The 25,983-nt window shown below is 31.4% G+C and overlaps 2 protein-coding genes and 1 long non-coding RNA gene across 4 annotated transcripts in view; 2 read left to right on the top strand and 1 right to left on the bottom strand.

Moving 5' to 3' along the window:
• LOC131851776 (homeobox protein prospero) overlaps nucleotides 1-19,796 on the bottom strand; it is a 69,903-nt gene extending 50,107 nt beyond the window's left edge. For both annotated transcript variants that reach the window (XM_059202325.1, XM_059202326.1), the window contains exon 1: nucleotides 19,765-19,796. The gene's annotated coding sequence lies outside the window, so the exon portion shown is untranslated. The remainder of the gene's footprint in view (nucleotides 1-19,764) is intronic.
• Nucleotides 7,769-11,702, top strand: LOC131851782 (uncharacterized). The gene is made up of 3 exons (XR_009357899.1): nucleotides 7,769-7,951; nucleotides 8,121-8,279; nucleotides 9,744-11,702. It is a non-coding gene; the product is annotated as an uncharacterized LOC131851782 (long non-coding RNA).
• The window catches only part of LOC131851780 (uncharacterized), a 59,227-nt gene continuing 50,263 nt past the window's right edge, over nucleotides 17,020-25,983 (top strand). The window contains exon 1 of the transcript XR_009357898.1: nucleotides 17,020-17,247. The gene's annotated coding sequence lies outside the window, so the exon portion shown is untranslated. The remainder of the gene's footprint in view (nucleotides 17,248-25,983) is intronic.

Genomic DNA, 25,983 nt, shown 5'->3' with positions numbered 1-25,983 from the left:
ATCATTGCTGTAGCGAGCGGAACAAACTACCGCCAAGTGTGTCGATTTCCAGCGTCGTCGAGTAGTCTAGAAAAAATATTCTCCAGTCGCAAGTTCAGGGGGAGTGGGGTGGTTCTACCCTTCTCCGGACCTCCTTAACTGCTGCAAGCGGACAAAAAGAATGAATGGATCCGCCCCTTAACGAATACACCGACCGGCATAATTTATACTTAGGAAAGTGCAAGGAGTTGACATGCATTTTTATTTTTTTTCGTGTACACTTTTTTTTATTGAATGCTGTTTTTGGTTTTGTTTAGTTTATTTAGATATTGGTAGAAATTATAGAATTAGATTATTGATTTGTTTATTTTACTCAATGCACGCATTACAAAATATTTCAGTACATTTGGTGGAATTAACACCATGCGGAAATTTTTTTTCAGAACTTAACATATGTCTATATAGCACTACCTGATGTCCATTGCTTTGCACGCATCTTCATAGTGGAAATCTTATAAAATGTATATGTATAATTTCTATACTTAAGGTTTGCTTTTGTATTGATAGCCAGTCAGAACAAACGAATTTATACATATAAATAATACATAATTTATATGTATAAATTCGTTTGTTCTGTTTGTTAATTCATTTTGCAAACGATAATGCTTATTCTCGTATTGTCTATATACGAATATCTAGGTTAGTAATCTTTATAATAAAACACCATATATTAATTATTGTAACTTAAAAGAGAGTGGTAGTAAAGGTATCAATGTCAATCTTTATCCGTGTTATCATAAAAGATATATATAGCTAAGCTGACAATATTTCTCAGATTTTTTTGTATTTATTTTTAATCAGCATATTTTTTTTAATATTTTTATCGAGCATCCCCCAAGTCCGAAATCACCACGGAAAGCAGCTCGGAAGTTAAGATGCGTCTGTTGCCACGTATAATTTTTCCACTCTCTTTCAATTCCCTCCCCTTATCGCCCAACCCCCCTACCCTTCCGTCTGTCAATCTTAACTACAAGGCGGGAAGGCGGTTACAGAGTTCAGTAGTGGTCCTACATTTTACTTTCGCAGTTAATGAGAGTAAAAAAAATGAATCGATGACGATGGGAGACTGTAGATTTGTGCACAATTGTGTATAACTATATATAAGTAGAATTGTAATATTTGGATAATATACAGAAATTTTAGTATTATTTAATTATTACATCGTTGGTTTTTTATCTATTTACGCTAATATTGGATGTTTGTTACTCTTTCAAGTAAAAACTGTAGGTAATTGTAAAATTGTCACATTCTAAGACACTGGGTGGGGTAATTCATCACAGGTTACATTTTTATTTTATATTTTATTACTAACATCGTGTTATTAAGCTGTTGCCAGCTAAATGGACCATGTTGTCTAAAAATAGATTTTGATTAAAAATATTTTGATTAAACGTTACAGTACTTATACTGTAACGTTTAATCAAAACTTAATTACTTAATTTACTTATACATTAGAATAACTCATACATTAATAGATATTATATAAATTTGTCAAGTAAGTATGATGCAGACGAGGTTGCGCGGGTCAGCTAGTGTTATAAATACGAAAGTCCAACCGTCTGTCTATTTTTTACCGTTTTGAGTCGAAACTGCTGAACCAATCATAATGAAATTTGACGTAAAGATAGACTAGAACAAATATTGTCTAACATTTAGCTCAAAAAAAGTAGACGAAATATACCTTATACCTGAAATTTATACTAATAGGAAGTAATTTGTATGCAAATGAGCAATTAATTAAGACCTAGGTCGTATCGAACACTATCGATTAGACCTATTAATAGTATACAGCAAAATAGCTGTCCACATCTGTCCGTAGCTCTGTGTAATCCATACTACTAAACTTAGCAAAAGATTTTTTTACACATTTACTGATGTATGTGTATATTTGTCTTCTTGTTTTCCCTGTCTTCTGGCTTGTCCCGGCTTCTTCTGGATTCTAATGAGTTTGTATTTTTTGTAAATTTATTTGAATTTTTGTGTTTAGAATAATGCACCTCATTACATACTACTCAATACTTATTACTTATATAGATTTTTTTTACTAAATAGAAGCTTGTTTTTTTAAGATTTTAGTACCTACCCCTTTTTAATTAATATAATTTAGAATTATTGGTATTATAATTTTCCGAAAAATTAAAAAAAATTAAAGCAAAAAGAAAATCTTAAATCGGTCTAGGATATCCGGATATTACTTTCCTCACATATTTTCTTCAGTATAGATATTAATTAACGATATATTGTATTTGGTACATACTTATCGATTGTTAATTACGAAACAGTAATAGAGTTTACCAAATTGTAAAATATAAATGTAACGAAACTTTTACAAGTCCGAGAATATTCCGTCGTCTGCCTGCACATTAATCACTATAGCTGTTTGAAGTTCCGGTGAAAATGAAGACCAGACACCAGGGGGAAGACGCAAATAAAAAAAATGCCCTCAACTTTCATACGCGCATAAATAGGCAGATGTCGCGGTGAAAATGACAGCGGAATGATTTTGGACAATTTGCAAAATGCCCATGTTCTATAAGTTTAACTTAAAATGGGAAGAGAAGCATACTGTAATTGTAATAACTGTATAAATTATAAAATATATTTTATATTAATAGTTACTCAAATTATTTCGTTTCAAAAGGAACAGAAGGATACTTTACAGTATTTTTACTTGTAAGTTATGGCAATTTTCATATTGAGCAATTTATCATTTAATATAAACTGGTGAGCACTGAATATACGGTATCTTATAAATTTGTTAAAATTATTATAATTATATTTACAAAAAAAAGATATATACACAACCAAAAAAGAATACCTTTATATATAAAAATTTTAATATATATATATAATAAATAATAAATATATTTGCTGCCAATTACCAATTTCTGCTTATAAGCTGACATGAATAATTTTCTTATACTAAGTGAGTACTCGAGTGGTAAAGTTTGCGGGTTTGTGAGGTTGTAGGAGGTTCTGAATCTACTGAACTGATTAAAAAAATTTCTTTTAGAGTTGGATAGCCGATAGGAAAAATGTCAAGAAGTCGCGCTAGTAAGGACTAAATTCAAAACAGTTTACTAAATTAAAAAATAATTTTAGCTATATAAAAATATTATATCTATCATCAATACGTAACAATTATCTGTAATTTATTTTTAAAAATTGCGATGCGTATAACCCGTGTGAAGTCTGGATGGGTTGATAGTTGTAAATATTCATCATTCACTTGCACTGCAACATGACAACTCAAGATACGACACTGAAGGGGCCCCCTACGATGCACTATACTGTACAAACTTCCAACAGATAAGGGTCTCGAGTGCCCCCTAAAAGGGGTAAGATGGGGCCCACCAAGTTTTCAGCCTAGACTTTTGTGGAAGGAAAAATATAGCCGAGATGATTTAATCTCTTACATATATATAGAGATATATATATAGAGAAGATATGTATATATGTATTTCAATTGATGCTACGTGGTATAGTTGTACTTCTCAATATTTATCATGAAATGAAATTAATTTTATTTAAGTACATTACACTTATTATTGTTCTATTACAAACTAGCTGTGGTTACGGTCCCACCTGCGAGAATTTAAAGGCTATGCATTATTCTGATGTATAAATTATATTATTGTAAAGTTTCATTAAAATCAATTCAGTAGTGCACGAGAGAGTAACAAACATACATCCATCTACACAAACTTCCACGTTTATAATATTAGTAAGATTTATTAATTATTTCCTAAGTAATTGTTTGTTGTTACATTGTTATAACGGCATATAAATAGACAAAATGTATTAAACATCTCAATGCTTCAAAAACAAAATGTCTTTGTTAGTAAAAACCGAAGAAGGCAATGCTCTAGTTAATTCCCACACTTGGATCATAATATTATGTTACATACGTATTGTACAGTTGACGCTTTGTGTGATTTCTAAATCTTAGTGGCAAAGATTCATTTTCATGTACAGTTAATGAGAAATATATATACTGACGGTAACCACGTACCGTCAGGTGGATCTTTAACTTGTAACCTATACTTCAGTTTATAAGCTGAATATTTCCATTAAAGCAGACAACGATCAAAAAATCAGTATGCGTAAAAGTCAGTCATACAAGTAAAATAAAAGTACCTACAATAAAACTATCTACACACAAAAAAGTCCATTTTGCTTGGCGATAAAAATATTTAATAAGTTTTCTTATTACATAAGAGCTCTCTCTAGAATATTATTTAGAAGAAAACTTCATAAATGGTTAGTTTCCATATGTTTCTACTCTATTAAGGAGTTTATGGAAACTACAATGACAAATGATACCTGACGATTTAGATTTACATACAAATTGTCGTATAGACTAGTTAATAATTATATAAACATTTGATAATTTAATACCTAAAGATTAATTAATTAATTTTTAGATTTGTATGCTTGATATAAGCAGATTTTACAAGTGCCACATTTTCAATAACATCATATATGCAATTTACCCAAAATCTGTTACAAATTTATTACATACCAGTAAGTTTAAAAAAGCTTTTAAACCTTTACGATTTCTACACTTTTTTATAATTTAGTTGAGATTTAAACTCTTAGCACAAATAGTTTCGACTGAGTTGCACTAGCCGTGGTCACGAGGTGACTGGTGTACAGCGATGTCAATGTCAGTAGTTTGTTCAACTACCGTCACTAAATTTTCAAATAACATTTTGCGACAGCACCCAGTCTGTATCCGAGGACTTATTTGTTTATCCGGAGACCGATGCTACCAAATTTCGTTAAAACTTGATCACTAGATTGCACGCTGACGACTTTAATCTGCCATCCAGGTGGAAATTTTGTTCCTTTTTACTTTATTTTCTATTGATTTTCGTACCTTTCGTAAGTAATAATAGCAATTAGTGGAGAAAAAAATTTGCGGATCTATGGAGGTTTTTTTAGAATAGAATGGAATAAAGCTTTATGAGTAACTCTGTGGGTAAATTAATTTGTAGGTGGTATAACAATATAATTGTAGTATCTATATGTATATGTATCGGACCTGCAGCAATTTAAAACAGATGTGATTTAAGATTATATCCTAAAATAATGTTAAATTATGACATGGGTTTAATATAAATATATTATGAAGAATATCTATGAACATTATTATTAGATGTTTTAAAATTATTATTTAAAAATTTAAAGATTTGTTACGGGGGGACTTATTAGAAAATAATTGAAAATAGACGTTGTTTATTTTAAAGAATTAAGAAATATACATATATTAAAAAGTGTGATGTATGTAAAATATATTACACGATAATACACAAATCTCTGCGGCGCAGTGTACATAAAGGACGCTCGGTTAACCTGCACAGGCTGTGAACTTGATACATGACATTGTCTGCCCTTTCACGCACCTACATGACATGACACACCTTTTGTCTTCCACCTGAGACGCTTTCTTGGTCCCCTTTAAATAGATACTTGTATTTCTGTCTCCAACCTTTGGAGCTACGTGTTTGAGCATCAGAATGTTTGTTAATGACTTGCAGGTAATAAAGATAAATAAGGATGCTGTAATTTATTAATTGTAATAAGTTTATTTGAATTCTATTAACAATTAATTATTTATTAATGAATTAATTGATCATAGCACAGTCCATCTCTTCTAGTAATGTATTTAAAGAAAGAGGATTATAAAAAAGGCTTCTAAGCATCTATTTTAAAGTGATTTTGTTATAACATTTCTTTAATCAAAAAGTATATGTATGGTTTTTTATATATTTCAATAAATTTTCTAAAGACAGCACACAGTCTTATGTCTTTATTATGCAATAATTGCGCTATTAAATTAAACAGACTGTAGTTTTGTTTAAACATATAATTCATCAAAGAAGGACGACTGTAATGTATTCGGTACTTAGCAGAAGTCAAAACTATACTGTACGCTTATATATGACATCTGATCTGATAAGAGAGAGGTATTAATGGTTTTATGAGAAAAATAGGGAAAAACTTAGAGATAATTAAAAATGCGACAAATCGACAGCGATATATAATACTATAACATATATAATATAAGCGATATATAATACTATTACAAAAAGAGTATGTCAAAAATATATGATTATTAAAATTTAAAAATCCATTAAGGAGTTCACTACAACATCATTAAAATTAACGACGACATTAAACAAAAATATTAAAGAAATTAAACTACGCCTTCCAACAGTTGAAAAGTACTTTTCGTCTTAGCGAGTCTGTGTTAAGTCTTCTTTATTTTTCCCCATAATTTAACATTAACATTTTCCGCGGCATCTGGTTACGCACAGGGATGGGGGTGGGGACACTTGACCACCCCAGCAACCCCACGCCACCTCAAGAACAACATCGACTTTTTAAACGCAGTCTGGAGCAAATAGTTTTGTATAATTTGTACAAAGTATTATTTTTAATTTATTTTACTTTATAATATTTTTTAGAAGTTACGAGTATAGTATCTTAATTAGATACTGCAATCGTGACTTACTAAAAGTTTTAACGACTGGATTCTTGAGGACTGTATAATAATTTTATAGTGAAGACATAATCGCTCTTGGTAAAAACACATATATTTCAAAAGTGACAATAAGAATGAATAGACAGAAAAATACACTTTCATGTAAATTGGGTGAAATATAATGATAAATGTCATGTAAGTATGAAGCAGAAGTTGTGCGGGTCAGCTGGTAGAATAATATGCAATTAAAATAAGCTTCCAATACAAAAATAGTGGAGCCCTCGTGAGTTTAACTAGCGTTTCTCAAGTCGGGTCAAATGGGGGGTGAACAGGTAATGAATAATTAATGCGCGCACCTACGCGCCAATTATAATAAGGTAAGTAATTAGGACGTGCTTGCTTGACTATATTCTATACCGATATATATAAACCTATACTATAATATATTAAAAATATCTATTATGTATACATATATATTATATGTATACATAATAGATATTTTTAATATCGGTAGGGAAGTGGTCACAAATGACAGTTCCGCGGATCAGCCTAAAACAGTGATTGCTGAATCATGATCCTTTATTTTAAGCTGTTCCTGTTCAAAGCTCATTCCTTTAGGGTATCATTTGTTATGAAAAACGAGATAAACTAGAAGATTAAGAAACAAGATAACATCTAAGAACACTTCAGAAGAATTTAGAAAACCTGTAAGAAAGATGTAAAATATTTCAACTTAAACATACTGCTTATACACATAGATTAACTAATCCTCAAGCGAGGATACTATACATTTAGTATAATCAATTAAGGGAAGAAAGAATATTACGGGTAAACTAACTATACAATCCAGTATGGACCCAATTCGTATAAATTTGTTCCTTGATGTGACAGAAATAATAATCGAACATGAGACCTCATGTAACACGTTACTTTACATTATACCTGCGTCATAGAAATCCTCGAATTAATAAGTCATATAATGTAAGTAATATGTTAGCAATATAACGTAATATCTAATGTTTATTTACATTTAACTGTACTTAGTTAAAAATGTAAACAAAATCTTATTTAGTTTCACCTCGTCTCGACCTCGGCTTATTCTTTATTTTGGGTTAAAAACTCCCGCTGCACTACGGAATAAGATCTCTGTGGGGATCGAGAGACGATTTTAGCGGAAATATCCCGCTACAGTTTATAAAAGACACCCTGGGTATTTTCAGTTCATTTGTACGGTGACTCGGGTCGTATTAGCAGTTTTGAGGGTTAGAAAAATATAGTAATAAAAATATTAGTGATAGAATTTAGATTTCAATAAGTTTTCATTCAAATTTGTTTAGATAATTTTGCCATAAAATTTTCTTGAAAAATAAAGTTTGATGTTGTACTTTAAAATGTTGTAGCTTTTTTTAAATAATTATTAATTTGGTAAGTATTTATTAATTACCTTTGAATTTATTAATAATTAACAAAAATTCTAAATTAATTATTACCTTATATTTTATTTAAAAAAATATTAAAATATGGTTTAAACGTGAATTGAAACCAATGAAATTTCAATATCGTCACATAATTGAAGCCACCGTCGCGTGCGCAGGTCACGGGCGGGCGCGTTTGACGGAAGTCGTCCGGACCGGACGCCGAGATTGTGCCCCGCACCTTCCGGTCGGGAGCTCGCACTTTCAAAACCGTACTGCACAAGTGATGGGAGGTCCGACGTCTGAAGTTATAACAAGGTTTAGTCTTGTTAACGCAGGTTATGTTTACATTTTTATTACCTATCGTTACCTACTTTCCCAATTGTGACGAATTTGTCTAATAAAAATTATTAAATGTCACTGGAGAAGAACATTATCTTTCTCATGATTATAGTAAAAAATAGACGGATTGTTTTAGTACTAGCAATAATAATAAAGAATTTAATAAGATAATAAACTTAACTTCCCTAAATTAGAGGATTCAATAAGAACTTTTTAATTGATTTCAAATGTGTATATTGTTAATTAAGTAACATTTTAACCGATGGAGGTTACGCGATATTTTCGTCAATTTTTATAATCCTTCTCTGATCAATTAATAGCTGTATAAGTAAAATGTGAGTACCTACTACAATTTTGTTAAGAAATTCTATTTTCAATTTTTGTACGATAATTAATTCGAATGCCCGACATCCACTCCGCAGCCTCTCATCGCATGTCCCATACAGCAAGGTCGTCGCACCCTGATCTTCAGTACGGAACGATTGGCGGTGATCTCTTTTTATTGAACCCCTCGTGTACCAGTTAGTGACTCATCTCGGAAACTACTCGTAAACTAGAACAAGTTATGATAAAGAGATTTTCTCAAATCATTTAATCATTATTGAGAATAAAAAGAAGAATAATGTTTTAATACATGCCAAATACAAGTACAGGCCATAGTGCAATAGTTACTAGTATATATGATTACTAATATACTACAACAATGTAGATTTATGCGATCTGCGTAACTAGCGCTATTCTGAATGACCATATTGGTTCAGTATAATATAGGTATGGTTATTTTTTTATTATTTTTTCTTATTATAATATTGAACGCTGTGCATATTTGATGCATATTTCAATTATTTATCATTGTAATAATAACAAGACAATTTTTAAAAAGATTAATTCTATACGGAAATAACACTATTTTTATAAACGGATATTGTCATTATAAGTATATTTGTCTGAATAATATGACAAACATCTTTATCATAAATTACCTGTTGTATAAATTATCTTGAGTATTAAGGATAATGAAATAGAACCTGTGGTTCTCACGACGTGCGCGCACTTCTCACGCGGTCGCCTTACACTTCCTTCCTGTGGGCCCTGCGTCTGACTTTACTTGTTCGGATACGCGTGCGGGCTTGTTCGGACATTACTTAAGCTGATTGATTTAAAATTCTTATTTAATATACTTTACATAACACACTAAAGCGATAAGACACATAATTGTTTTGTAGCGATTTTATGTATGCGTATTTTTTTTATTATTATTATTATTATTAAAGCGATTTCGTATTTTTTTATTATTTAAATTACATAATGCTATATATATTGTATAGCTATAGCTATTGTATAATATAAATTAAGTATGTAACTTTGAAGTCTTTTTCACGCTTTAAAATTAAGCGTAGTATTTTTTTCAGTATGAATATATAAAATAATGAATTATATAAAAATATTTTTTTGTTTAGATATCCGAACGCATCAACCTCAAGGGTCACTCGGCGGTTGTAACCGATACACTTAAGGGCGATAATCGTTTGCCGCGCGACCGCTCCGGGAACTGCTCCTTCCGCCCCTTAACAGCTAAGTGACAAATCTTTTTTTGATTGTGAGAACTATGGTTAGGAAGCGTAGTTGGGAAGTCGCCGCCCGGGCCGAGTGCGGTAATGAGAGGGCTTTGAGAGGGCAAGTGATTTTTGTGTCCGGTGCTTCATGTTATAATATATATTGTGGTATCAAATTATTTTAATTATTATGAAAATAAAACAAAATACTACATTTTGAAGAAATACTCAGTAGTATATAATTCATCATCCATCACGATCACCAGGAACCTTAGAATCATGATCTCATTCTTTTCTGATCTCAATATCTCAATACAGTAAAAATACGATTAAATCGAATACAATAAATTATGGCGTATGTTTTGCCCAATATTTAATTATTAGAGGTTGCAACTAATAATAAAAAATGTATCATTAATAAAATAGTATTATTTTTATTAAATGCAGGTATATGTAAAAAAAGGAAGAAATTAAGTCGTTTCAAATTACTGTTCTAAAACTTAGATTAAAAAAAAAATACATGACTATATCCAATATTAAGATTAAGATAACCAACCCATTAATGAATTATTCATTGACTTACAAAAGTATATTTTTTTTACGTTATGATAGTGAACAATATTTTTTAATTAACAATGAAAGTTACAATCCTTTTTATACATTTAACCCCTTCACTGGCCGGCGATTCCTTGGAGTCTTTCTTTTGTGCTTGTGGCTAAGGACTATTGTTTTATCTCCGGTCACACGGTATCTTAGCAAACAAGCCACGGGACGGCAGCCATTGTTTTAATGTTATATTGTTCAAATACACCGTTCCCATGGGATATTGGGGCGATTATGGTGTTGAGGGGTAGTTCCTGGAATGTTTGCGATCATGTCTCCGTGCTGTGGTCAGAGGGACCATTTCGTGCATTTGTTACATGCTGTACAGTTACTTATTTGTTTTTATAAATGTCGAGATATCAGTTTAAAATGACTTGGGATGACAGTTCTTATCTTACTTTAGTAATGGTAAATTAAAAAAAAAATATTACACTCTAGATTCATTTCATTAAAAACTTAGTAGTTTTAGTAATAATTTTAATAAACTGAATCATTTAAAGCTAATTTTTAAACGAAAATAATTATTATAAAAATAAACTAAACGAGAAAAAAAAATACCGGCAGCATATATTTTTTGTATTAGTATTATATGCTAAAACTCATTTAACTCTTTTAAATACTTATGTATCACATGAAGGAAACAATTTTTTGTCAGGGAGACCATACTCGTATATTTAGATATTATAATTTTCATTTAGTTTTGACAATTTACTTTAAAAATCATATATTTCATGAGCATAAAACATAAAAATAACTGAATTTTATTTATTTTAGAACTACAATAATTAATTTTATTTATTAATTGTCTTCGTGCAAAAAAAATATAATAATACTATCTTATTTTTTAAGACAATAAAAAGATTACGATCATTGCATGCTTGTAAGTAATTAGGGTGTATACACATCGCCATAATACGCGGTATGTCCTGCGACGAAAATTATTACCGTTCATTCCCTAACTGGGTTGGCATTTTGACGTACGAGTAGACAGCTAGGATAGACATACAAACTGATAGATACGATCTAAAAACTATAGCTTTCTTTTAGTTTAAAATAAAACATATCTGAAAAGATATATGGAGTTATTGTTGATACTAAAGAAAAGTTTAATTTTATTTATTTCGAACAGTTTTATGACCCATATAATATTTATTTACTTCTGAGACTAGCATACATAAAAAAAGGATCTTATAGTTATATTTAAAATCATTTATAGATAGCATTGTATCAAATAATAAATAAAAATAAATAATCAAGTAATAGGTATAACAAATTAAAACGAAATAAAATACTTAATTCCCAAATATGAACTAATTTAATGACTAACTATATGTATTCTGAGGGTATGAAATTCACAGAAATAAAAATAATATTATTACTCGTAACAATACTATCGTAGCAATGAAACTGATAAAATATTTTGAATTATCTAAATATTGTCAAAGAAAATGTTTGTATGAATTAAGTGAGAAAAAATATTATACCTAATTTTATCATTACTATTTAATAAATATCAGCAATAAATTACATAATTCATTTCTAAATCTCTCTAAATATGTTATTTTTATTTATATTTATTTATTGTAACTCTAACTAGTCTCTACTTAGAGTAACACTAAATAAAAATAAAAATATTCCTCCAACTATTCACACCGTTATGAAACAAATACAAAATTGTCTATGTTTATTTTTTCTTAATTCTACAGAGTGTTGGCATCGGTGCGATATCATATACAGTTTTAGATATTATAATTACAACGGTCTGCCAAGCTGTCGCGGTGGCGTACCGGTCGCCGCGCGCGACTTGCACATCTGCCGCGTTCTGGACGTTGGTGTGGCATTATCTTTACTCCATATTATTTTATTAGTTCCGTTACGAATAAAACGTACCTTCACGACTGTTATCCTTGACGAGGTAGTCAGAGGTATTGCTAGATTTTCTTGCTTTTTATTATAAAATTCTGATTTTATAATGGACCCAATATATTCGAAATTAAAAATTGTTCCCCATAAAAAAACAATCATTGTTGATTAATACGGAGAGAGTTGTAGGATATTACGAATTTGAAAATTATCAACCAATGCACTCGTAATAATATTTTCTATGATCAAGCTTTAAGAAAAAAATAGCACAGTTCCGAGATCTAAGAGACGGACTGTTTTAAGAAAATGTTTATAATTATTTTTATCACATCAATGCGTAGCCTTTACATAATATTTATTTGTGTGAGTGGGTTGCTACATATTATATACGTATGTAGAGATGCAAAATGAGGTCCCAAATTAACATTTATATAATTCTATATAGCATATGTTTAGTACGTTTTACCATGTGTGTAGTGACTTAGCAAATACCTACTATCTTTGTTTTTAAAATTAACACCTTATTATTAAGGAAATAAGAATTAAAATGAACTTTCATTAGTCAATACGATGATGCTCCTTTACACGATCAGTTTCAATTCGGTGCCCTTCTCAATTAAACAACGACGTCTTGAAGGAAGCCGTACATTGTTCTATTTCAAAGTTCGAATTATCAACGTCATGCTGGCTGACAACGTCGTGAATAGGCAAGTTTGGATTTCGAATATCGAATTCAAGGGTTGATTGGTTGAGTTTTTGTAGCGCACTTCCGGGTTCCGAATTCAAATTTTACGATAGTGACGTGGATGTGGTCGAATGAGTCTAGAGAAATTGATATTTGGAATCTTAGATGTTTATTAGAGCGTCTGTCATCCGGTTTCGTAGGTGTAGTGGCGCGTGCACACTTAATTGCTTCATTTGTAGCGATAATGCTTTCAATAATGACGCGTGATCGATGTAGTTTTTTTTAATATCTTTACTTTAAGGTGTTCTGGTACGCTTATTGTTGAAATTTATAACTTACGAGTATTTCCAAAATGATTTCTTTGGGATGTATTATTAAATAAAACTACTAAATTAAGCTTTCTATATTTCAGTTTCTACAGTTTCGGTTATCCATTAATAATATTTAGTCAGGATAAACGATTTAATAAGTACTTCGCTATATGTTATATATAAAATAACATACGTCTTATATATTTAAATGTTAATAAATATAGTAAGTTTATAGATATGTTTTTTTTATTCATCCATAACCATAAAATCAAATCTTTTCACTTCATAATATTAGTCTATGATTAGTCACAGAAATAGACTACAGCTCGACTGGCTGATGTATTTCTAATGATAAAATATCAGTCTGAGTGCAAAACAAACAGACTGCAATTGGGCGACAGAAATACATAACAATCACGTTGTTAACGTAAACAAATTGGATAAAACTCATCATTTTATGCCTAAACGAATTACGGGCTAGCAAATTTTAAGCCGCGTCGGTAGTGTCCGCTTATTCAAACAAAATACCAACCAATCACGATTTTGTGAATTTGAAATTTGTTAAAGCCCAACGGTACTGCAGAAAACCAATAGCGAGTACATACGTAGGTAGGTACAGTACGTGGTAAACGCTAGGGATGCGAAAAATAATATAATCGATTACGGGAATATCGATTATTATTTAATAAAAATATTTTAAAAAGCTTTTACATTTATATTAATAGCATATGTTATTAATCGATTTTATTATTCCCAAAATCTATTAATCTATTAATCGAACTTATTGAATAATTAATAGACTTCTGGAATATAACTTTTTATAAAAAATTACAAATAAAAATAAACTAAATGGTCACTTTAATAACAAAAATGTAGGTACAACTGTCTACACTCAGAGGCCAATGGGCTGAAAAATTTTAAATATGTTAAGAAAACTGAAATATTATAAAAAAAATCAATCAATTATTACAAGATCATTGATTTTTTTTATCGAATGACACATCCCTAAGTAAACCTACGCACAGGCTAAGCAAACTCTCGTTTGTGTGGAACTGCACGCACACACGGCCAGTTCCGTCCATATACAGACACACACACAATGCGATATTGCAAATGGGCTAGTCGAATGTATTCGCCCGCCGGCCGCTGGGGTGGCTGTGGGGAGAAAGATGCGTTTTTGTGCTGTACTCTCCACTTTACCTACGTTTATAAGTAAATATGTACTTCTGAATGCGTACCCGATAGCGTTACACATAGATAGATAGGAGAGGTAGGATTGAGAGCTTCTTTGCTAGCGAATAGACCTCCACGCGGTCGCCCTTGCAAATTATCAAGGTTAATACTTTATAAATTCAAGGTAAAAGGTATCTTTTCAAGGTAACCTTAGAGTAACAGAATGAATATCGAAGGAGATATAAAAATAATAAATAGTTGATAACTAGTTGTTACTAGCGATTTCGTCTACTTTTCTATGCCCATCGACTATAGGCCAGGCTTTAGAGTTTTTTCTATTTGTTAGCCCCTAAGGGTCGTAGCGTGATGTTTAACAGCGTATAACTTACAAAAATTAGGCAACGAAACCTGACCAATTCCAGAGATAAGAATGATCCAACAAACACTTTACATAGCAGTGTAGCCTTTGCTTTATTTACGCCTTTTACCATAGACCTAACAGCATTTTGCCTTTCACATTTTTCCCATAGACCTAAGAGTTTCCGCAATAAAACGTAGAAAACATTAGTTGAACAATTACATAAAAGGCTTTGTGGAAAGTCTGCGTGGTCGTCTGTGCGGACCGTTAGGTAGGCTTTTTAAAAATAAACGAATAGATATTTTTAGTGACAGTCGGCAGACTAAGTGGCTTCAGGCCGAGGGAAGTCCAGTACTGTGAGTTAACCACACCTGACTGCCGATGCTCACGGCCGGTTTCACACTTCTTTCAGCGCTTTGAACCGGCCGAATGGAAAGCTACATGAAAGGCCTTACGTCGTCACTAAGAAAAAAAGTGAAAAAAGACCGCGAAAAATATGCACACAGCCGGAATTTGGGTGACCGTTCTTTCGTTAGCCAAGTTGGCTGACTATATTGTAGAGACAACTACTTTCTGAATTACTAATGAAGAAAATATTTTGATGGGTGACAGTTCTTTCGTTAGCCAAGTTGGCTGACTAAATTGTAGAGACAACTACTTTCTCAATTACTAATGAAATAAAAAATATTTTGATGGGTGACAGTTCTTTCGTTAGCCAAGTTGGCTGACTAAATTGTAGAGACAACTACTTTCTCAATTACTAATGAAATAAAAAATATTTTGATGGGTGACAGTTCTTTCGTTAGCCAAGTTGGCTGACTAAATTGTAGAGACAACTACTTTCTCAATTACTAATGAAATAAAAAATATTTTGATAGGTGACAGTTCTTTCGTTACCAAGTTGGCTGACTAAATTGTAGAGACAACTACTTTCTCAATTACTAATGAAATAAAAAATATTTTGATAGGTGACAGTTCTTTCATTAACCAAGTTGGCTGACTAAATTGTAGAGACAACTACTTTCTCAATTACTAATGAAATAAAAAATATTTTGATGGGTGACAGTTCTTTCGTTAGCCAAGTTGGCTGACTAAATTGTAGAGACAACAACTTTCTCAATTACTATTGAAATAAAATATTTTGATGGGCGACAGTTCTTTCGTTAGTCAAGTTGGCTGACTAAATTGTGGAGACAACTCCTTTCTCTATTACTAATTTAAAAAATATATATTTTGATGGATGACCGTTCTTTCATAAGCTAATTTAGCTGACTAAATTGTAGAGAAAACTACTTACTATGATACCAATTAAAAACAAAGAAATTAATATAAAAAAAAGTCAATAATATATATAAAATGGAATAAGTTTAATGACTAATAGGTATATTATGGTTCCTAATGAAATATGTTTGTCACAAATAAATTAGAAACGTTCGAAAATATAAGTATAAAAATCCCCAATATATAAATTAAACAATTTACCTATCAACATCAAAATTTTTATGGATATATTATTGAATAATACAATACAATCTTTCATTTGATATGAGTCCGCCATTGTAATAAGTTAATTGTGTCCTATTATTCATAATTCATCGTACAATAAACAATTCTTACTTATAACTAAACCAAATTACCATTAATTATTCAAAGTAAAACTTAGTGTATCGTACGACTGCTTACTCAAAATAACCGCTAAGTGACTCAAATTAAATGCATTGTTTGCACTATCCATTTATTTTAGATTAATTCGTTACTCCTATATGTAGTACTCGTAGGTACGTCACTTCCGTAGTACACGATACGAATACAAAGCAAAACTCGTAGTGTCCACTCGTCTGACGGGCCCAACACGAATTTTCACACACACACAGCCTCTAGTTCAGTTTTACCGCACACTGCTGCTCCTATAAAATTTATGGCGCACACTTTTGCAGCAGCTCGGCTATGGCAACATAGAATTGTGAAAGGGGGATGGAGCTGGTCAGCCATTTCGTGTCGACGAGATTTATAACCTCTCTGTGAACGCTAACTTCAGTAAGATACGTTTGCAACTGACATTTCGATGTTGGCGGGAGGTTTATTTCATCGACGCACTTGAACGTTAATTAAAAAAACATTTTTAAATTTAGAATCGATTTTCAATTATTATGTCATAATGTGCAATTGGTCAGTACGACACGTAAGCCTAGTGTGGTGACTAACCAAAAATGTGGGTATACAAATTGAAATTATTTGTAATGCGAACTCTTTTCTTGTAAAACTAATTTAAATTGTAACATTGTTTTGGCTTTGTAATAATTATTTGCAAAGACATAAAATGTACTATTACAGATTGTTATCCCAAATAGCAGTCAAAAGTAATGGCAATTATTGATGTCGCAGCAAACATAACACTTGAAATGGCACATTTCGGTGAGTATAGGTATCCAACGTAGCAGAAGGATAGGCTACCGCCGTCTCTTAAAATAATTTAGTTTGTCATTTCCATCCCCGAAAGTTAATAAATTTAAAAATTATAAAGTGATCAAAAAAGTTCTTATTGTATAGATCAAATTCTAAATTATTACATTTCGGCGTAAGTAGTAATACAAAAACATGACGCTCGCTATTGTTATGTTATTCGAAATTCAAAATATAGATATATCTGAAGATTTAGATATAATCTGTACCTACTAAAAATAGTGCACGCAACGAATTTCGAAAATGGAAGGCTACGTAGTGGGCATAACGCAGCAGTTGGGGCCATTATTTCAAAATGTACGTTAGGTGGGGTGATGGGGGCAGTGGTACGGGGTCAGCCTGGCTGTTTGTCTATCGCCGCGTTTTCCATTCACCGGGTGAATTTTCCGAAGCCCATTGCGCTTCCGACCCCCACCGAGCCCCCTTTGAGCCGTCCTCTCCGTATTTTTATTAACGGAATTATAGCGTCTGAATGAGTTGTGCCTACTTATATTGATTAGTCTTCTAGTACAGCGCTTGTTCGAGTGTTGCCATTGAAATTATAATCTGATATTGATAGCAGTCTCTTAATTACATTTATTATTGACATTGATTTTAATTGGGTGGTCAAATGTTTCATTTACATAATATGTATATATACACGTTATATGTTATTTAGATAGTGGTTATACCTATTCAAATATTAATAATAAATCAATGTTTTACTCAGTTGTTTACAGTATACAATAAGCATAGAAAACAAAAGAACTAAACCACAAAATTACCACAATACGGCATGTTAATTTCAGTGTGTATGATAAAGTACTTATTATGTGTAACGGTATATTTACCATGATTACCTTTTTGTGTACAATTATAAACCGTGAAAAAAAATTGCGTCTGGTACCTATTACGACTGCCATGTTATAATTATAGTCTAATTTTTTTAGACGTTACCTAGATTTGGCTACGAGGTAGGCAAAAATGTAAAAAGTTGTCTCAGTGGTAAAAGGTCAGTCTCACATATTTCAGCTTAGCAGCTTACTTTGTACTCTGTATTTTGGTTAAAGCATCAGATAAAGTATAGATATATAAGAGGCATAAAATCTTATTACTCCGGAATACCAACGGATTAAAGGTATGATGAATGTTATATACTATAGTAACGTCTGTAGATGTAATAATAAGATATCTATAAGTATTATTGTGTACAGACGTTACCAGTTATCATCAGGTAGGTTGTCACGTTGTTTGTCACTCGTATGACATAAAAAACGTTCTTTAAAAAATCACGTTCCAAAATTTAACACTATTTCCAAATATTGTTCTATTATTATCTTTAAAAACCAGGTTCCGAAATTAAAACACTATTTTCATTGTGTTCTATTTATAATTTTCAAAAATGTTCACGGTTTGAATATCGAACATGCATAGCGTTGGGGGCGTATTGGACATCATTCAACTGAAGGTGATCAGAAACTCATAACGGACACGTCATGTCTTATCATGGAGGCGAAAAGTTGGGCCACGAAATAAGGAAATGGAAGCTCAATTCAGCGAACTCGGTGTATTGTTATTAACCATATGTTATTTAAGCTTATTATTTTGCCAATAGTATAAATACTTGTGGATCAATGTGTGATTATACTGATTATAGACCACATAAATTCCTTTATTATAGTAAAATTTTGCGTAAAAACATAACACATGTTATTTTATGGAAGTTAAATTGAACAAATATTAAATTCGTTTCTAATTTATTTATAATTACAATTTTCTGCTATTATTGTTATTTGGTATATATAATACATAAATATCGTGCAACATAAACTATTTCCTGATAAACAAAGTCGCTTTGTTTCAACAATAAATACCCAGTAGGTTTCATAATAAACCGCAATTTTTTTAAATACGTTTACTTGACTGATATCCGCCTAGAAGTATTGTTTATTATTAGGTATACTTGTTCTTCATATTATTCATGAACTTGAACAGTTACTAATATAAAAGAATATTACTAATATACATCATCAAAAACAGTTGGTGACTGTTAGTTCCTAATGTTGATTATGGCCACACAAAGCACGTCGAGTTGCGATGGGTTTGCATTGATATGCGATAGCTTCGCTTTTGGCATTCGATATTCAAAACTGCGTTCTTGATTAATGTTCGATTTAACGGTTTTACATTACTAACTGGCAACTAGCAAATTCAAAATTCAAATTGAGAATGAAAAAACAATTTGAACTTTTGAATTTTACATAAAGATATTAATTAAAATAAATATATGTGACGTAATAAAATATTATGAAGAAAGGAAAGAAGTTATAACAAAATCGGCAACAAATAAAAATATATCAACCGTTTTCTACTATGAGTAATAATATGACGTATTACGAGTTACAAGCATATAGGTGAAACTTGATGTGAACATAAAAATAATATGGAAAGTTGCTAGTAAAGTCTACATTTACATAGATGTTTTCTTACCATTAATATGATTTTTGTACACCTATCCGATGTGAAATACGCCAGAGGCCTGCGATGGATCTGGAATAAAAAAAAAATACCGTCATTATAAAGTTAACAAATTTAACACCGCGCGAGAACTATCAGTAAACTATTTTTTTTAAATAAATAACTCAGTACATATTAGATAGAGTCATTAATTCAGACGTAGAGCTTGTGCTCAAGGTAAACAACTGACAGAAATAGATTTTTTTTACGATTTTGTCACGTGACTTTAAAGATATAGATTTAAAATATATCTTTTTTGAAGTCTTTTTTGTTGGAACAAAACAAGCACTACTTGTAAATCAGAAGCTCTGTCCCGTAGATTATCTTGCAGTTATTTTGTTTTCATTTAGCATTTCTGTCAATTTTTTCTTTTACTCGTTTACTACTCGTGTAATGGTTTAAAATCTTATAAATTTTTGAGTATACAAATAAAAAATACAAAGACAATATTATTATTTTCTTTGCATTTATATATATTATAGGCCAATTTTGTTATAATATCAAGTTGCCTAAACTAATCATTATAAAATATTAAATTAAATGTTTCAATAACAAACAGTAGTTTTGGAGATTAACGCTTTCAAACAAACACACCCTTCTGATTTATTTTTATATATAGAAAGTGTCCACTGCCAAAGCTGCTAAAGTAGCATGTGTAATATAACTAAGCCATCTTACCTTCCCTACGTTATCGATAACTTATCGATATCGATCTATAGGGGTGAGCACGTGTACGACCACCCGGCGAGGGCGCGTGCGCGCGCGCCGTTTTTTGTTTACATCCGAAACAATCTTGGGTTCGATGCCCGTATGAAAGTGCTGCATTAGATTTTTTTGTGAATTACAATTTATCACTTTTTGGGCGTATCTATTGTTTTTGTTCAGGTATTCTAAAACTATGCGAAATTATATTTTCAGCGACCATTTCAGTTTGCACTATCAAGTATAGAGACCGTTATGTTTCACACAAAATCGAATTTATTCGTAAAGGGACTTTAAGTTTGGAATATTGTAAAAATTCTTGGCGTTCCATTTTATTAATAAAATACACATTCCAAATTTGAAAAGCGAACGTACCGCGTTCGATTTTAAAACTTTTATTTTTTAACTATTATTTTTGCCAATTTAAACATACAAATCTTACCTTCTTTTGAAATTTCAAGAATTTACAGCAAAGGCTCTCAAATTTCGAGTTCTGCTTTTTGAATATAAATTAAGTACCTAAAAAAAGTTGCTACTTATCACTGATAATGATGATTGTAAAACTGAAATATAAATTCCTTTAATACTAAAATAAAATAAAAATTGTGTATTACTTTTCTAATAAATCTTAATATACAATATTAGACATTACAATGTATGCATGTTAGTACAAATTGCTTCCGGTTTTTTCAATTAACTACTTCAGAAGTGGCAATAAACGATCAATGATGCGCAGGCGCCCGCCTCCGACACCTGGTAGGCAATTTTAACTTAACCTTTGTGATACTGTCAGTATATATTTGAAGACTGATTTATGAATGAAATGAATGATTTACTGTTAATTACGTAAGTTCTAGTATGACTGTAAAAATCATCAACGATCGAATCTTCTCTGTATCCATCAAATATTAAAAAAATAAACATATACATTTTTTTTATTACGACGGTGATCATACGGTTTGATTACGGTTTTCACTGACATGTAGTAAGAAGCTTGTCTTAACATTTAATTTGTTTAATTCCGATCGCGTAACAAAGAGAAAAATTAAACTTATTAGAATAGAATAGAATAGAATAGAACTTATTAAAATCCGTTGAGTAATTTAAAAGATCTAAGCGAACAGACAGCGAAAGCGACTTCATTTTGTACTATGTAAAGATATCGGAATAGCACGCGAAAAACCGCGCGGCCAGCTAGTGTTTCATGAATTACAATTCTAGTACCTATATAGGTAAGTATAAAATTATATGACATTGTAATTAAATTAATAATAATATAAAGTAATTTATATTATAAATTAATGTGTATTTATATTTCTTTGTGTAGTCATCCGTAGGTATAACTGTATCCGTAGTTTCCTGAATTTACTTTCCTTACAACAAAATCCGTTTTAACATCCGGGCGTAGTCGGGGTGGATTACTAGTGTTTGTATATTTGGATAATTTTATTCAATCTCCTGAATGGTTTCGAATGAAATTTGATTAAATCTAGATTAATATTTTACAATTAATATTTTAGAAATTCAAAGGATATAATCTAACTAATACACTATGAACTGTATAAATATATGTACATATATATTTATTGGCTGTTATGTGCGATTTCGTCTGCATAAAATTTCAACCCATTTTCCGATAATTTTATGAAATAAAAAACTGCCTATATGCGTCCTGGTAATATAATCTACTGCGTATGTTTATATCAATTAAGATACGTTCAGCCGTTTAGTCGTGAAAAGGTAACAGACCTTCTCGTTTATACTACTAGCCGTTACCCACGACCTCGTCTGCCTTTTTTGATAAAAGATAGCTTATTAATTTTTGAGATACAATCTATATTCGTATAAATTTTCATTAAGGTAACCGACAAAAACTTTCAAACTTATAATACTAGCTGTGCCCGCGGTTTCACCCGCGTGAAATTTATAGCCTATATGTTATTCTGATATACAAACTATATTACTGTAAAGTTTCATCAAAATCCGTTCAGTAGTTTTTGCGTGAAAGAGTAACAAACATCCATACTTACAAACTTTCGCGTATATAATATTAATAAGATTAGTATGAATAAAACAAGAAATATAACCTCTGGCAGAGATTGACATAAACAATGCAATACGATATATTTAAGACGATTAAGAAAACATCTTTAACTGACAAATTCAGTTGCGAAACGAAATCGAAACCAAACCAAACATCTGTGCAATATAATAGAATTTCTAAATTCAATTGTACAATATATTGATCCACATTAACTATACTGGATCACGTACCACCATTGTGATCGGATGTGTAAGCACGAGACGATTGAGAATAAATATCGACACCTTGCAATGAAAAAAAATCTATTAAACTCAACCACTATTCTTCAATGATAATGAGTATTTTAATGTTCCCAAAAAAAAGTTGATTATATTTGTATTGGTATTTTGAATGTTGGATTCTAAATTCAAAAAATTGTCCTAAAAATATTATGTAACTTTAATTTTATGTTTCATTACATTTTCTTTGCATTCAAATAAATGCTTCCAAATTCAAAATTTTTTTTAGAAAATAAATTTAAATTGGATTTTTTTATATAAAATATAAAGTATTCAAATTAATTGCTTCTAAATTCAAAATGTATATTTTGAATGGTAATGGTTATCTATACTAATATTATAAAGCTGAAGAGTTTGTTTGTTTGTTTGAACGCGTCAGTCTCAGAAATTACTCGCTCGAATTTAACAATTCTTTTTGTGTTGGATAGTCCATTTGTCAGGGAAGGCTTTAAGCTACATATATAACATTACGCTACGGCCAATAGGAGCGGAGCAGCAATTAAAAATATTGCAAAAGGTGGAAAATGAAACGCAGACAAAGTTGTGAGGATGAGGTCTTTATAACATTATTCAATTTCTACATGATATCAATTAACTGATTAAATTATTTGTCCGATATATATAATAACTTTGTTGTTTAGTAAAAAAAAAGAAGCACTGTTCTCCTTCTCTGTAATATAACCACAATAAGTCTAATACAATTCACATCTGTACTATTTTTTATTATATGTATATTATTATTCTTAAATAAACCTATCAAAATTGAACCGAATGTATCTCTAAGATATCAGATACCATTGTCAGTTAATTCTGTCATTGAATCGACGTAAAACGTCACTAGTGCATAATTTGTATCCAATTCTTTAATCTAATAGCTCCCATACATCACTATCTAAGTATGTACTATAAAAAAAAATATAGTTTGTAGAGAATACGAAATATAAACATTTTATTGATCAAATATGTATTAATAAATAATCTATATTTATTAAGTATTATGTAAATTTATTTTATTTATTATATTATATATTATTTATTTATTATATTATATAAATTTGTAAAATGTAGTATATAAATTCAAGCGTTATAATAACCGGAAAAATAACAAGGACACTCAGCATCCGACAGTAATACACATTCGCATTGACATGCGGGCGTTTGTACAAATTGAAGGAACAATTCTTGGGCCCCTTGAGCCACAATAGACCACTAAAATTGGACTACTTGGCCCAAATTACCAGTATACCGTCCCGCATCTTTGCCCCCCGGCGCGACACCAACAAATTGACTCTTAATGTTTTTTTTTTTGCAAAACCGGGCAAAGGAATTGTTGCACCGGAAGCCGAGAATTACACAACTATTAAAAGAAGCTTGACAGTAACTGGCCTAAATGAATAAACATGTAAATTGATAAATTACATGTTACCAGATCGCTTTATTGTACAACCCTTTCGGTTATCTCGTCATTTGATACATCCGAATGCAAGCTGTCATAACATAAAATGTATCGTGTTATTAGGGCGCGTTCACACGCCCACTTGTAAGATTGTGACGTCGACGGAAGTGACGTAAGGAGGTCGTCGCCGTCTTGAATGAACGCACACATTTTCGTGCATACGACTGTTGTGTGTGTGTGTGTGTGTGTGTGAATGAACGTATGCGTTGTGTTTACGTCGTGATTGTGTTGCGAGATTCAGACTATTGAGATTGACGGCTGCCAGTAGACAAACAAAGCCGATAGACAACATGCGTCTAATTGAAAGATGTCCGTTATACTTCCGGTCGTCGTATAAATTGAGCACACCAGTTTTAAAAAACTATTGACTAATGAAACATACGAATACAAACTCGCAGTAATGTCTCACTCGAGCGCTTTTACGACAATTTCGATGTAGAAAATTGTTAGTCATTTCCGAATTATAATGAGCGAACGCTTATATGAGTGATGGGGGCATTGGACCTCGTGCCAAAACCATATTACACCTACAGAATTTTCAGATCGTCCGTAAATTTCTTTTCAAACTAATTTGAACTCAGTAACTATATGTTAAGTGTTAGAATTTCGATTGTTGTGTGTGTATGAAGAGGGTAACGAGGGGTGTCAGTGGCGGGGCGCGGGCAGGTGTGAGGCCAGATGTCTTGAACAAATTGCCGTGCCATAAGGTACGTGCGGTGTGGACACACCCTTACCTTTGTTGGGCGCTTGTCGTGTGCCAAGTTTTAATTTTATGCTTGATTACGGAACGAGATCGGGGCCGACTAATTAATGCTTTCGAGATGAATGGCAGACTTCGTTCGGCTTGTCAATTCTTTCCTTGAAATATACAAGCGACGAAATTAATTGTTGCATAAATAATGATACCAGCTCTTAATTGATCTGTAATATACGGCCTCGATGGTCTAGCGGTTTAGCACACCGCCTTACTTCCGATGGTCGTGGGTTCGATTCCTCGCACGATACAAACATTTGTATTCATGAGTATGATTATTTGTATCGGTCTAGGTATTTTCTATGTATAATATGTATGTATTTACTAAAAAAAACTATGTATTTGTATCAGTTACCTAGTAGATACCAATAACACAAGCTTTATCTAGCTTAACATGCGTCTAGAGGGTGGTGTGTGAATTCTCCTGAAATTATTAGATATTATATGTTTTTTATAGATGAAACAATGTTTAACTAAACTTTGAACGAAATCGTATACGTGGGTACATCTCAGTTATTTCAGCCGCTTTGTTAAATATATTGCGATTGAAGAGTGAGATAAAACAGGGAAATTATCCGTTTTCTGACACGGATGTATTATATCTTAGCGATATCATAGGCATCACGTGATGTCCGTAGTCTTTTCATGTGTCTAGGCGATGGTTACCACTTAGGTACTAATAGGTGAGCTGTCAGCTTATTCCATTCTAGTTATGTAAAAACAGTATATTTGAAGTTAATCAATTATAAAGAATTTATCGGATATTTGCTCTTCAATATTATTCTAAATTCTAAACAAAATATACCATTCGAAAAGTTCTAGTAACAGAATAAAACATGAATTCACACATCTTGCTTTAACTGGCAGTTTCATAAAAGTGAAAATTAAAAAAAAAGTAAAGGTAATCCGTATTGTCTTTGTCAGGTCCGCGTGCTGCCCACCGGCCGGCGCACAGATA

Source organism: Achroia grisella, unplaced genomic scaffold (assembly GCF_030625045.1).
Source record: "Achroia grisella isolate CSIRO2021 unplaced genomic scaffold, CSIRO_AGI_Agris_v1 utg807, whole genome shotgun sequence".
Lineage (NCBI taxonomy): Eukaryota > Metazoa > Arthropoda > Insecta > Lepidoptera > Pyralidae > Achroia > Achroia grisella.
This window is presented reverse-complemented; position numbering and strand designations above follow the sequence as displayed.